The sequence below is a fragment of the Ixodes scapularis genome, unplaced genomic scaffold (genome assembly GCF_016920785.2).
Source record: "Ixodes scapularis isolate PalLabHiFi unplaced genomic scaffold, ASM1692078v2 PGA_scaffold5__190_contigs__length_132052651, whole genome shotgun sequence".
Classification (NCBI taxonomy): domain Eukaryota; kingdom Metazoa; phylum Arthropoda; class Arachnida; order Ixodida; family Ixodidae; genus Ixodes; species Ixodes scapularis.
In genome coordinates, this window is record NW_024609880.1 from 84,001,156 (window position 1) to 84,010,942 (window position 9,787).

At 53.6% G+C, this 9,787-nt stretch overlaps 1 pseudogene; it reads right to left on the bottom strand.

Moving 5' to 3' along the window:
- Positions 1 to 303: 303 nt before the first annotated feature.
- Positions 304 to 1,205, bottom strand: LOC121838179 (annotated as a pseudogene).
- Positions 1,206 to 9,787: the final 8,582 nt, after the last annotated feature.

Genomic DNA, 9,787 nt, shown 5'->3' on the forward strand with positions numbered 1-9,787 from the left:
GTCGATATGTGACAAAGCGTCTACAACGCATTCTAGCTCGCGCAAGATTAGAAGTTGTGGGTCGCTCTGCTATACTGCTGCCCAATCGGTCCCTGCCTGGTCCGCCCTCCCAAGAAGTCACACGAGCAAGAACGAATTCAAAACGTTTTACTGTTTCGGCTGGTTGCTGTAGCCTTGCCGTTGCAGTCCTCGTCCGTGTGTCTTGCCCCAGTGCCTGGCGGAATCCCTCGTGCACTCTCTCACGCGCACCGGGCCGCCGGCCACCGCTCCTGCCCCCTCGCGCGCCGTCGTCCTCCTCGGCTTCCCACACTCCCCCCCCCCCCCTCAAGGCCCGGTCTTCGGGGGGCCCCGGGTGCTCACTGGTTTTGGCCGAGGAGTTGTTCCACCTCGGCCATGATGGCATCGTCGGAAGTCGAGGGGGACGGAGGGGGCTGGTGGACGACACTGGCCCGATGGCTTGAGCCGCAAGATGTGGTGGCGGCCGATGTTGTGGGGGCCGTCGTGGTGGCGGGTTCGATAACAGCGGCTGCGGCAGCCGGTGCGGCGGCAGGGTTTTCGGGAGGCCGGGCTGGCTGGACGGAGGCCAGGGCAGCGGGAGCCAGGAGGTCCGGGCGGCTTGCCCTCAGGGTCTGGACCGCTGCCGCCACGTTGTCCGGGAGGGGCTGTGCCTCCAGCAGGTCAGAATGGAGTCGACCTGCTTCGTGAGTTTCCCGATGTATTATCGGAACCCCGCACAGCCAGCAGGTGTCAGGCGCTCCCAAGACCCGTGGCACCGCTGGCTGCGTGTGGCCACGGAACGGGAGTGGGACTTGGTGGTCGGGCTGGCCAGGCGTTGGTCTGGGTTGATGCTTCCAACGCCGGCGGGTAACGAAGTGGACCGCCCCTCCTTCCTCCCACGCTGTCCACGTGGCCACGGTGTGGCAGGGGGGCCGACTCCAGGCAGGTCCCCCGGTCGTAGACGGACCCGCTCCGTGGTGCGGGGGCTCCGTCGCGGGCGGCTCTGCCTGGTGCCGCGATGTTGCTGCGGACGGCCCTGCCCCGTGCCGCGCAGGCCTGCCGGCTGCCGGGCTCGCGGTACCTGCGGAGCCCGGGCGGCGCTGGCCCGCTCCGCCGTTCGGCCATCCCCGGTGTTGACGCCTCCCTGGGCGGCCGCCCCGAGGGTTTGGTCGACCGGACCACTGGGGTCCAGCCGCCCCGGGTCCTGGCCTGTCCGGTGGGCCTCCTGGGTATGGCCCCCTGGGGCGGTTTCTCCAAGGAGGCATCCTGTGTAGAAAGAACACTGTCAGACAAAGGAAAATCATCACTTTCTGTGGCCGAATGTGGCGGCGGTGGTAGTTTTCATTCACTATGTTCCCGATAGCGACGGTAATACCCCTTCAAGTCCGCGATGTGAACTGGACCCGACTCCTCATTTGTATCACACCGATTGAGTTTATAAGTAAGCCGTGACATTCGCGTCTTTACCTCATAGGGCCCTTCCCATCTGTGAGCAAGCGATGCGGCGAAACCGCTAGCTGCGTTACTCAGAGGGTGGGTTCTTCTCAGGACCAAGTCACCAACCTTGAATTCCAAGTGCCTATGGCTCCTGTCATACTGCACCGCTTACTCGATCCTTGCGGCATCAAGATTCTCTCTGGCATCGTGCAGCGCCCCAGACAAGCGGTTCGTTAGCTGTTCCGCGTACCTAAAGAGTGGGCGTCCTGGTGTTCTTTGGTTGCTCCGTAACTCGTTCTCCAGCGGAGACGGGATCTCTTTACCCAGGTTCAGAAAAGCTGGCGTGAAACCAGTCGATCTGTTCACAGTATTCCGGATGGCAAAACCCATCTCAGCGATGTGCTGATCCCAGTCTCGGTGTCTCTCCGTTAGCGCGATCAGCATGCTTTTGACATTCCGATTCACTCGCTCAGTGATATTGGCTTGGGGATGGTACGGTGTTGTCCTCTTGTGCTTTATGTTCAGCGCCAAGCAGGAGTTCACGAACACTTTACTAGTAAAGTAACTAGCGTTATCACTAATGAGACACCTGGGTGTGCCAAAGCGTAGGAAAGTTTCCAGTAACTTTTCCCAGATCCGCTCTGAAACCAGCTTCCTCAGTGGGTACAGCTCTGCCCACTGTGAGAAATGATCGGTAATAACCAAGAGGTACTGGTTTCCCCGCGGACTTCTCGGCAGTGGGCCGATGATGTCGCAAGCGACGATCTCCCACGGGTAGTGACTCTCCACCGACTGCATCAAGCCCGGAGACTGGCCCCCTCTGGGCTTCGCTTTCTGGCAGGCTGGACAGCTGCGGGCGTATCGGAGTGCGTCTTGCCTCATCCCCGGCCAGGTCGCGGCGCGGCATAACTTATGAAAAGTCTTGCTGCCACTGCCATGACCTGCTAGAGCCGAGTCGTGGAAGTACCCGATAAACCTCTTCCGTAGCTTCCTGGGAATCACCACCCTGAAGGGAGACTCATTACCCTCCCCTTCATCGATCGTTGGGATGTAGCGAAGCAATAAGCCGTCTTCGCCCAGCAGATATGAATCAAATTGATCATTAACTCGACCGCCAGCCTTCCCGGTGTCGACCGCAATTTCAGCCAGTTTATCCGACACCCGCTGGCAAAAACCATCTGCTTTCTGGGCCTCGACAAGCTCTTCCTTGCTGACCGCTTCACCCCAAGCGAAGATCCTTTGCTCCTTCGTGCCGCGCGCTAAGGCTGCTACGAGTGCCGGCTGCTTCGCCTCCTCCCAACCGTCCGTGAGGGACCTCACCCCTGCATCCGGAGACATTCTCCTGTTCTTCCCGCGCTTCTCGTTACACTCTGGTTGCGTCACCTCCTCACAACCACCATCCTGGGGCGCCCGAGAGAGCGCATCCGCGACCTTGTAGGTCGATCCCTTTCGGTACTCAACCGTGTACGAGTAGCGCTGCAAGGTTAGTACCCAGCGGGCCAGCCTTCCCGCGGGCTCTTTTAGCCTCTGAATCCAGGTAAGTGCTGCGTGATCAGTCCGAATAACGAAAGTCGTACCGTCTAAATAGAGGTCGAACTTCTTCAGAGCAAACATGACGGCCAACCCCTCCTTTTCCGTCACGCTGTAGTTGCGTTCCGACGGTGTGAGCGTTCGACTAGCGAATGCCACAGGGCGCAACTGTCGATCGTGCTCCTGTAGCAATACTGCTCCGACACCGTAGTCGCTCGCATCTGTCTGCACAACGAAATGCCGATTAAGATCTGGTAACCGAAGGCTAGCGGTGCTTGCTATTGCCCTCGCGAGAGACGAGAAGGCAGCACCCTGCTCTGGACCCCAGACCCACCTCGAGCCTTTCCGGAGCAGCAGATTCAAAGGCCGCGCCAGCTCCGCGCACATCGGGATGAACTGCCGGTAAAAGCCAACCATCCCCAGAAACCTTTGAAGGCTCTTTACATCGTGCGGTGGTGGATAATCGAGAATGGCCCTCAATTTCTCATCGTTCGGCTTCAAGGTGCCATTGTCTACGACAACGCCCAAAAGATCTACCTTTGAGGCGGCTAGTTGCACCTTTTTTTGGATTAATTGTTAGACCGGCCTCACTCATTCGCCTTAAGACGACCTCGAGATGAGTTAGGTGCTCTTTGAACGACTTGGAGAATACCACAACGTCATCCATGGAGGCCATGGCGAAGTTAAATTTCGCATCGCCCAGCAGGATGTCCATGAGCCGTTGGAAACTCGACGGCGAGTTCGACAACCCAAACGGAAGACGCGCAAACTCAAATAACCCCCTGTAACAGGTGAACGCCGTCTTTTGGAAATCGTCTGGCGCCACCTGGATCTGGAGAAAGCCCCTGCTACAATCCAGCGTGGTAAAAACCCTCGCGCCTCCAAGCGAATACACTATAGACTCAATAGAGGGAAAAGGATACGCGTCCCTTCTAGTGACCTCATTAAGTCTTCGGTAATCAACGCAAAGGCGCGCGGTGCCGTCTTTCTTTGGCGCCAAAACTACTGGAAACGCCCAGGGACTCTGCGATGGCCGCACCGCCCCTGTGTCCAGCATCTTGTCGAGAGCCGCATCTAGGAGGGCCCGTTTATGTACGCTTAGTGGTCTAGGATTACACCCCCACGGCCTGGCCTCTCCTGTATCTATCTTATGTTGTAAAACAGTCGTAAGCCCCGGTCTCTCGGTAAACATAGCTGCGTGTTGGGACAAGGCGTTCGCTAGCATCCGCCGTTGGTCGGCGGGCCCATCGAAAGACGCAATTATCATTTCGACGTTCCCGGGCACGACTCTCGCAGCTAATACCTGCTCCTGGTGTGACGCAGCGAGCGAACGTTCCATTCCCTGCGCCAGAGATGATGGGGCAACAAAGGGAATAAGAGGAGAAAACGCACTATAACGATACCCGTTGTTCCTCAAGTCCAGGATTATGCCCTCACGACAGACGAAGTCCTGCCCCAAAATAACAGGAATTGGCATACCGGGCAAGTAAACGAAACGTTGCCGCCTTCGTCTGCCGTCAAGGCCAAGGTGAAGGCGCATCGCCCCTTGCGCTTCGGCCAATCCTGTCGCTAAGCGTAGCGGAGTTACAAGTTCCCGCGCGCAAAGGTTCCTGTTACGGCAGTCCTCGTACACATTATCGCCAATTAGAGAAAGGGTAGAACGGGTGTCAATTAGTGCCGAATATTCTCTACCACCGATCTCTACACGCACGTACGGGCCCTTCTCAGGTATCGTGCTCTGAGCCCGACACGCCCACGGGGCCATCGCCACGCGGACGAGGGCCACAATTTCAGCCCTGTCGGCACACTGGTACTGGGCCTCAGCAGCGGCCGGCAACCTCGACCCAGAGGACCTGATTAGTGGCGCCGGCCTCTGGCGTTTCCCTGGGAACCCTGAGAACCAGACGCTACCCACGTGCAATGTCGCCTGATGTGTCCAAGACGGTGACAGTTGTAACACCTGACTTGTGGCCGGTCGTTACGCGCAACCTGTCCATCGTTACTCTCACGCGACACTTCATCTGTGGCAAACCGCGGTGAGTCATGATTCCCGCGACTGTCGTGACCAGTCGCGCCTCTGCGGTGGTTGACCACTGCGCCACCCCTACGGGTCTGCACTCGGGCCGAGTTTGCGTTGGCTGCCCTGCGCCTCTGCTCATAAGCGAAGGGGTCCAAAGCCCGGGGCGTTATAGTTACCCCGTGACCGCGCTCCGCAACGGCCGAATACGCTGTCCGCGACTCAATGTGAGTGTCTGCGGCGCGTCCTGCCCACGCGCATCTTGGCTCTAGGGACTCTTCGGCCCTCGGACGGGGGCGGTACTGGAGCTCAGCGAGCAAGCCCGCTTGGACCGTCCGCGCCTCTCTGGCAAGTGCCTCCAGATCCGCGAAATCCCGTCCGCGCAGATAGGGTTTGAATCTAGGGTGACATTGCCGTATCGCTCTAGCTACCTTCTCTGCGTCAGACGCGGATGGTTCGGCCCTCGAGTAGAGCTCCTGGAGCGCGCGAACGTACTCCACGAGGCTTTCGTCGGGGTGCTGAGTGCGATTAGCTAGTTCGTCCCTAATCCGCATCTCGTACTCAGGGGGCAAAAATTCCTCCCTAAACCGCGTCCGGCAGTCCGCCATCGATAGAAACGGTCGTTGCAACCGTCTCCAGCGGGACGCGTCGCCCGTTAACGCGATTGGCACGATCTGCACCAAGGCCGTTTCGTCTGATGCTCCCAACGCGGCTACATACGCGTCTAAGTCTTGTAAGAAATCGCGGACCGATTTCCCGTCGGAATATCCCGCGTAGGTCGGCGTCGGTACGGACAACCGCGGTCGGGGCAGAGACATAGGCGCGGCACTCGCGACTCCTGGAGTCGTCGCGATTTGTCGCGAGAACGTCTCCATCATTGCCGTCATGGCGCGCATAAACTCGCAGATGTCTGCCGCGCCTCCAGCTGGAGCTGGTGGTAAAATCCCAGCATCTGGAGATGCTCGCGTACTAGAGCCTTCTCCGGCCCCCGCAGCGTCAGTCGGTTCCTGAGTTCCGCTCTCAGACGAGTCGTCCTCGTCCCTATTGGGGGTCGACCTCGTCTTGGGGGGCATCGTTAGCGTTTACCCTTCTACACCACGCTGAACGCTCAATAGATCTGTGTGACTCCCCGGGACGAACAGAACAAGCAGCAGACCAATCGGGCCCCACGTTGGAAGCGCCAGTTGTGTGGGTCGCTCTACTATACTGCTGCCCAATCGGTCCCTGCCTGGTCCGCCCTCCCAAGAAGTCACACGAGCAAGAATGAATTCAAAACGTTTTACTGTTTCGGCTGGTTGCTGTAGCCTTGCCGTTGCAGTCCTCGTCCGTGTGTCTTGCCCCAGTGCCTGGCGGAATCCCTCGTGCACTCTCTCACGCGCACCGGGCCGCCGGCCACCGCTCCTGCCCCTTCGCGCGCCGTCGTCCTCCTCGGCTTCCCACAAAGTTCAACGGCTTTCAAGAAACCGCGAAAAGCTCCACTTTCACACCCAGCACAAAAGACATGGCTGCGCCAGACGGCAAGGGAGAACTGCTACAGGCTAACTACGCACTAAAAGCAAACGTTGCACCAGATACTTCACAATAGAAATGAACGGAGAAATCTAGTATAATATGAAACAAAGAATAGGAAAAAGTCAGTACTTTTTTTTTCATCCTTCACGCCGTGAAGATGCTTTAAAAATCAAGTAAATGAGCTTAGTTCATGTCCAGGACAACGTTAAAAAGCGAGGAGATAAAAAGGTCTCTTTCTTCCCGGTGCTGTCTATAGCTGCCCCAGTAGGTCTACCACCCCTCCGATATATGTATATCTATTATTTGTATTCACTACAGCCTGAAAGAATAAAAACTGCTCCTGTAAAACCTTTCAAGTTCGCGAGCCCTTAATTTTCTCGAACTCCGCCGATTGAAAAATTCGCCAAATTTTAGTGGCAGCTATAAAAAACCACTGTGTCCGATTCGCGAAAAATGGGGCCGCGAAAATAAAGGGTTTTGCAGTATTCCGATGAAAGCGCGGTCGCGTTCCTATATTTGATTATGAAAGGGACATCAAATATATTGTTTGTCTGTCGAACTCTCCACACACTTTATCGTTTATTTTTACATTAACCCATCGAACTCCGTTTCAATTCAAATCCAACGGCATCCGACGCAACTCTTAAAAATGCCTGCGCGTCAACTTACCCGCAAAATACTCGAAGAGCCAATCTCTGCAGTCTACGAAATCAGCTCAGTGAATTTAGAGACGGAACATCTGTTTATACCCCAAAATTAAGTCAGCGCTGTGGCATCACGCTATGCAAGCATGACAATTTGCATTCCGTAATGCCACAGCGCAGAATTAATTTTTAGGTCTAAACGAACGTTCAGCCTCATCATTCGCTGAACTGATTTCGTTGATCGCAGTGATTTGCTCTTTGAGGATCGGGGGGTAATTAAACGCGCAAGCATTGCTTAGAGTGCATGTTCATGCAAGTGTGGCTCCTGAACGCAGCCATATCTGTGCTCGGGGAGGGGGGGAGGGGGGGGGGCAAGCACGTGCATTTGCAAGCCTGCCAAATCTACGTTCACGACTGCACATGCTTGTGCACATGCTTGCGCCAGTGACGTGACGTCCTTGTAATTGTCTGTGCGCCTTGAAAACAAGGAAGAGGAGGAGACGAGATAAGGCAGAGGCATCAGAACGCTGAGCTCTGATTGGAAGAATTAGTGGGTAGATCTAAAGCATGCTGCACTTGTCTCCACTTCACTCGTCCAACGCGCGCTCTCGTTTCCTCCTCTCCCTCACTTTCTTGGCGTATAAGCCGCTTTCCTGCATTCTTCGACCAATTAAATGATACCGTGTGCATTATTGCTTCGCTCTTTGTTCACGAGAGGGCGAGCATAGAAAAGAGTATAACTGCAGGAACAATGGTATTTATGCCTACAAGGAAATATACATAACACCACTGCGCTTACGATCATTATGGATTATCTATTCCATTAAAACAAATGCAACAAACCTCCCTGGGGCATCTGTAAAAAAAAGTACGAATAGCAGAAACTACTGGAGCGATGTACTTTTCGACCCAATGAATATACAAAATATGTTTCCATACACCCATTTTCTATTTTAAGACAACCTGATAATACGTGGAGATCATTTCCGCCGATATAGACATAACCCAGTGACTTTAGATAGTTTCCCGTATGACGCGTGAAAATTGGCAAAACTGATAGATTAATAAAAAGTTTCGACTTCTTCTTTATGCCTCTTACGTATTCCATTCCGCTCAGAATTTAAAAAAAAAAGAAAAGAAAGGGAAACAGTTTGACATAAAAAAGGTGTTATACTTTTTTTTTTTTTTCACTCCAGAGAATATTTAAAGCTGGAAGGGAAATGGTTCGCTTGCCTTTTTTCTGGAATGTAGTTTCTGCATTTCTGAAAGCACCCACCAGGAACTGAACTTCAATTACGGCGCAACGGCAGGGAAGGTCACGTCTGGATCATGTCTTGGCCATTTCCCGTAACCTGAAAAAATCTTCGGCACTCCTTTACCTATTGGTACCTCGGCCACCTCCTCATCTCTATGGACGACAAACAAGATTGAGAGCTGGGGCCACCGGGGTGAGATTGGGGCTTGGATGATCTTGCTGCTTTGGCATTAGTAAATCATTAGCGAGGGAATATGCGTCGGCACGAACGGACCCTAAAGAAACCTCGTTTTGCAAACAACAATACAATGGGAAGAACGAAGTTAGTCGTTTTTGTTGCCGGGGCACTGAAAGTCTCCCGTAATTTCGGGCAGTAAAGAAAGCGAAACTGTTCGAATGCTAATTTCGTAAAGAGTGTTGAGCGAAACCGCCGATGCACAGAGAGCGAAACAAAGCAAGATCAAACCATTTACAGTGTTTTCTTTTTTGCTTATTTTACATTGTTTAATGGCAGTCATCAAACCAGCCATGCAGTAGCATGTTTTCTTCCGGGGGCACCCCAATATGGGGTGTATGGTTTTTGACAATAAATTGTGCGAATGATATGCGAAAATCTACTAATTTAATGTTAACATTAACAGCGTGGCGTAGTTTGCATATATGTTAAATTACGCCACGAGATACGTAAACTAGTGAATAATTCTAACAACGAAGGTAGTATCGTTGCAGGAATGTCGCGCTGAGCCCAAACAAAAGTGAAAAAAAACCTGGCTCCTTAAAATTTAGGGATAATCGGTCCCGTTCCCAACCTTGCCCATATCACTCGGTACGAGAAACATACGGGCGTTTGGTTTTGTACACAGTGCGTGTTACACGTTAACTGCCTCACAGTCGCATTGCTCTGGCTAAAGATCTTTTCAACAAAGTCAACCAGTGTATCCATACAGTGACAAAACGATCTCACGCAGTTTTAAAGATTTTTTTTCAGCGAAACTGTTTATGGCAAAGGTTCCCTGCATTTTTTACTTGCCTCAACAAAAACGCAGGTCGAGAATTCGATAAAAAATCGATTCTTGATATGCCAAAAACTTACAAGTCTCATCACTTGCATATGCGTTTTCAGTATATTAGTTGTCAACAGACACCATTTCAAAGATCAGTAGACTCTCAGGTAGATAATAAATGTTTTTCCAAGATTTACTGCTTTGCGACTCGCGTCGGCCGTGTCTACGCTCGCACCGCCCTCTCTTTATCGTCGTTCCAAGCGCTTGCGTGCCTAGTTTCCTTTCTGTCCGCTCTCCCGGAGTGGCGGTCCCGTTGCGCGTGTCTAGTTTCCTCCCACTTGTCACGATGACCACCGATCAAGACAATGAATGCGTTCGTACCTTTGTTAAA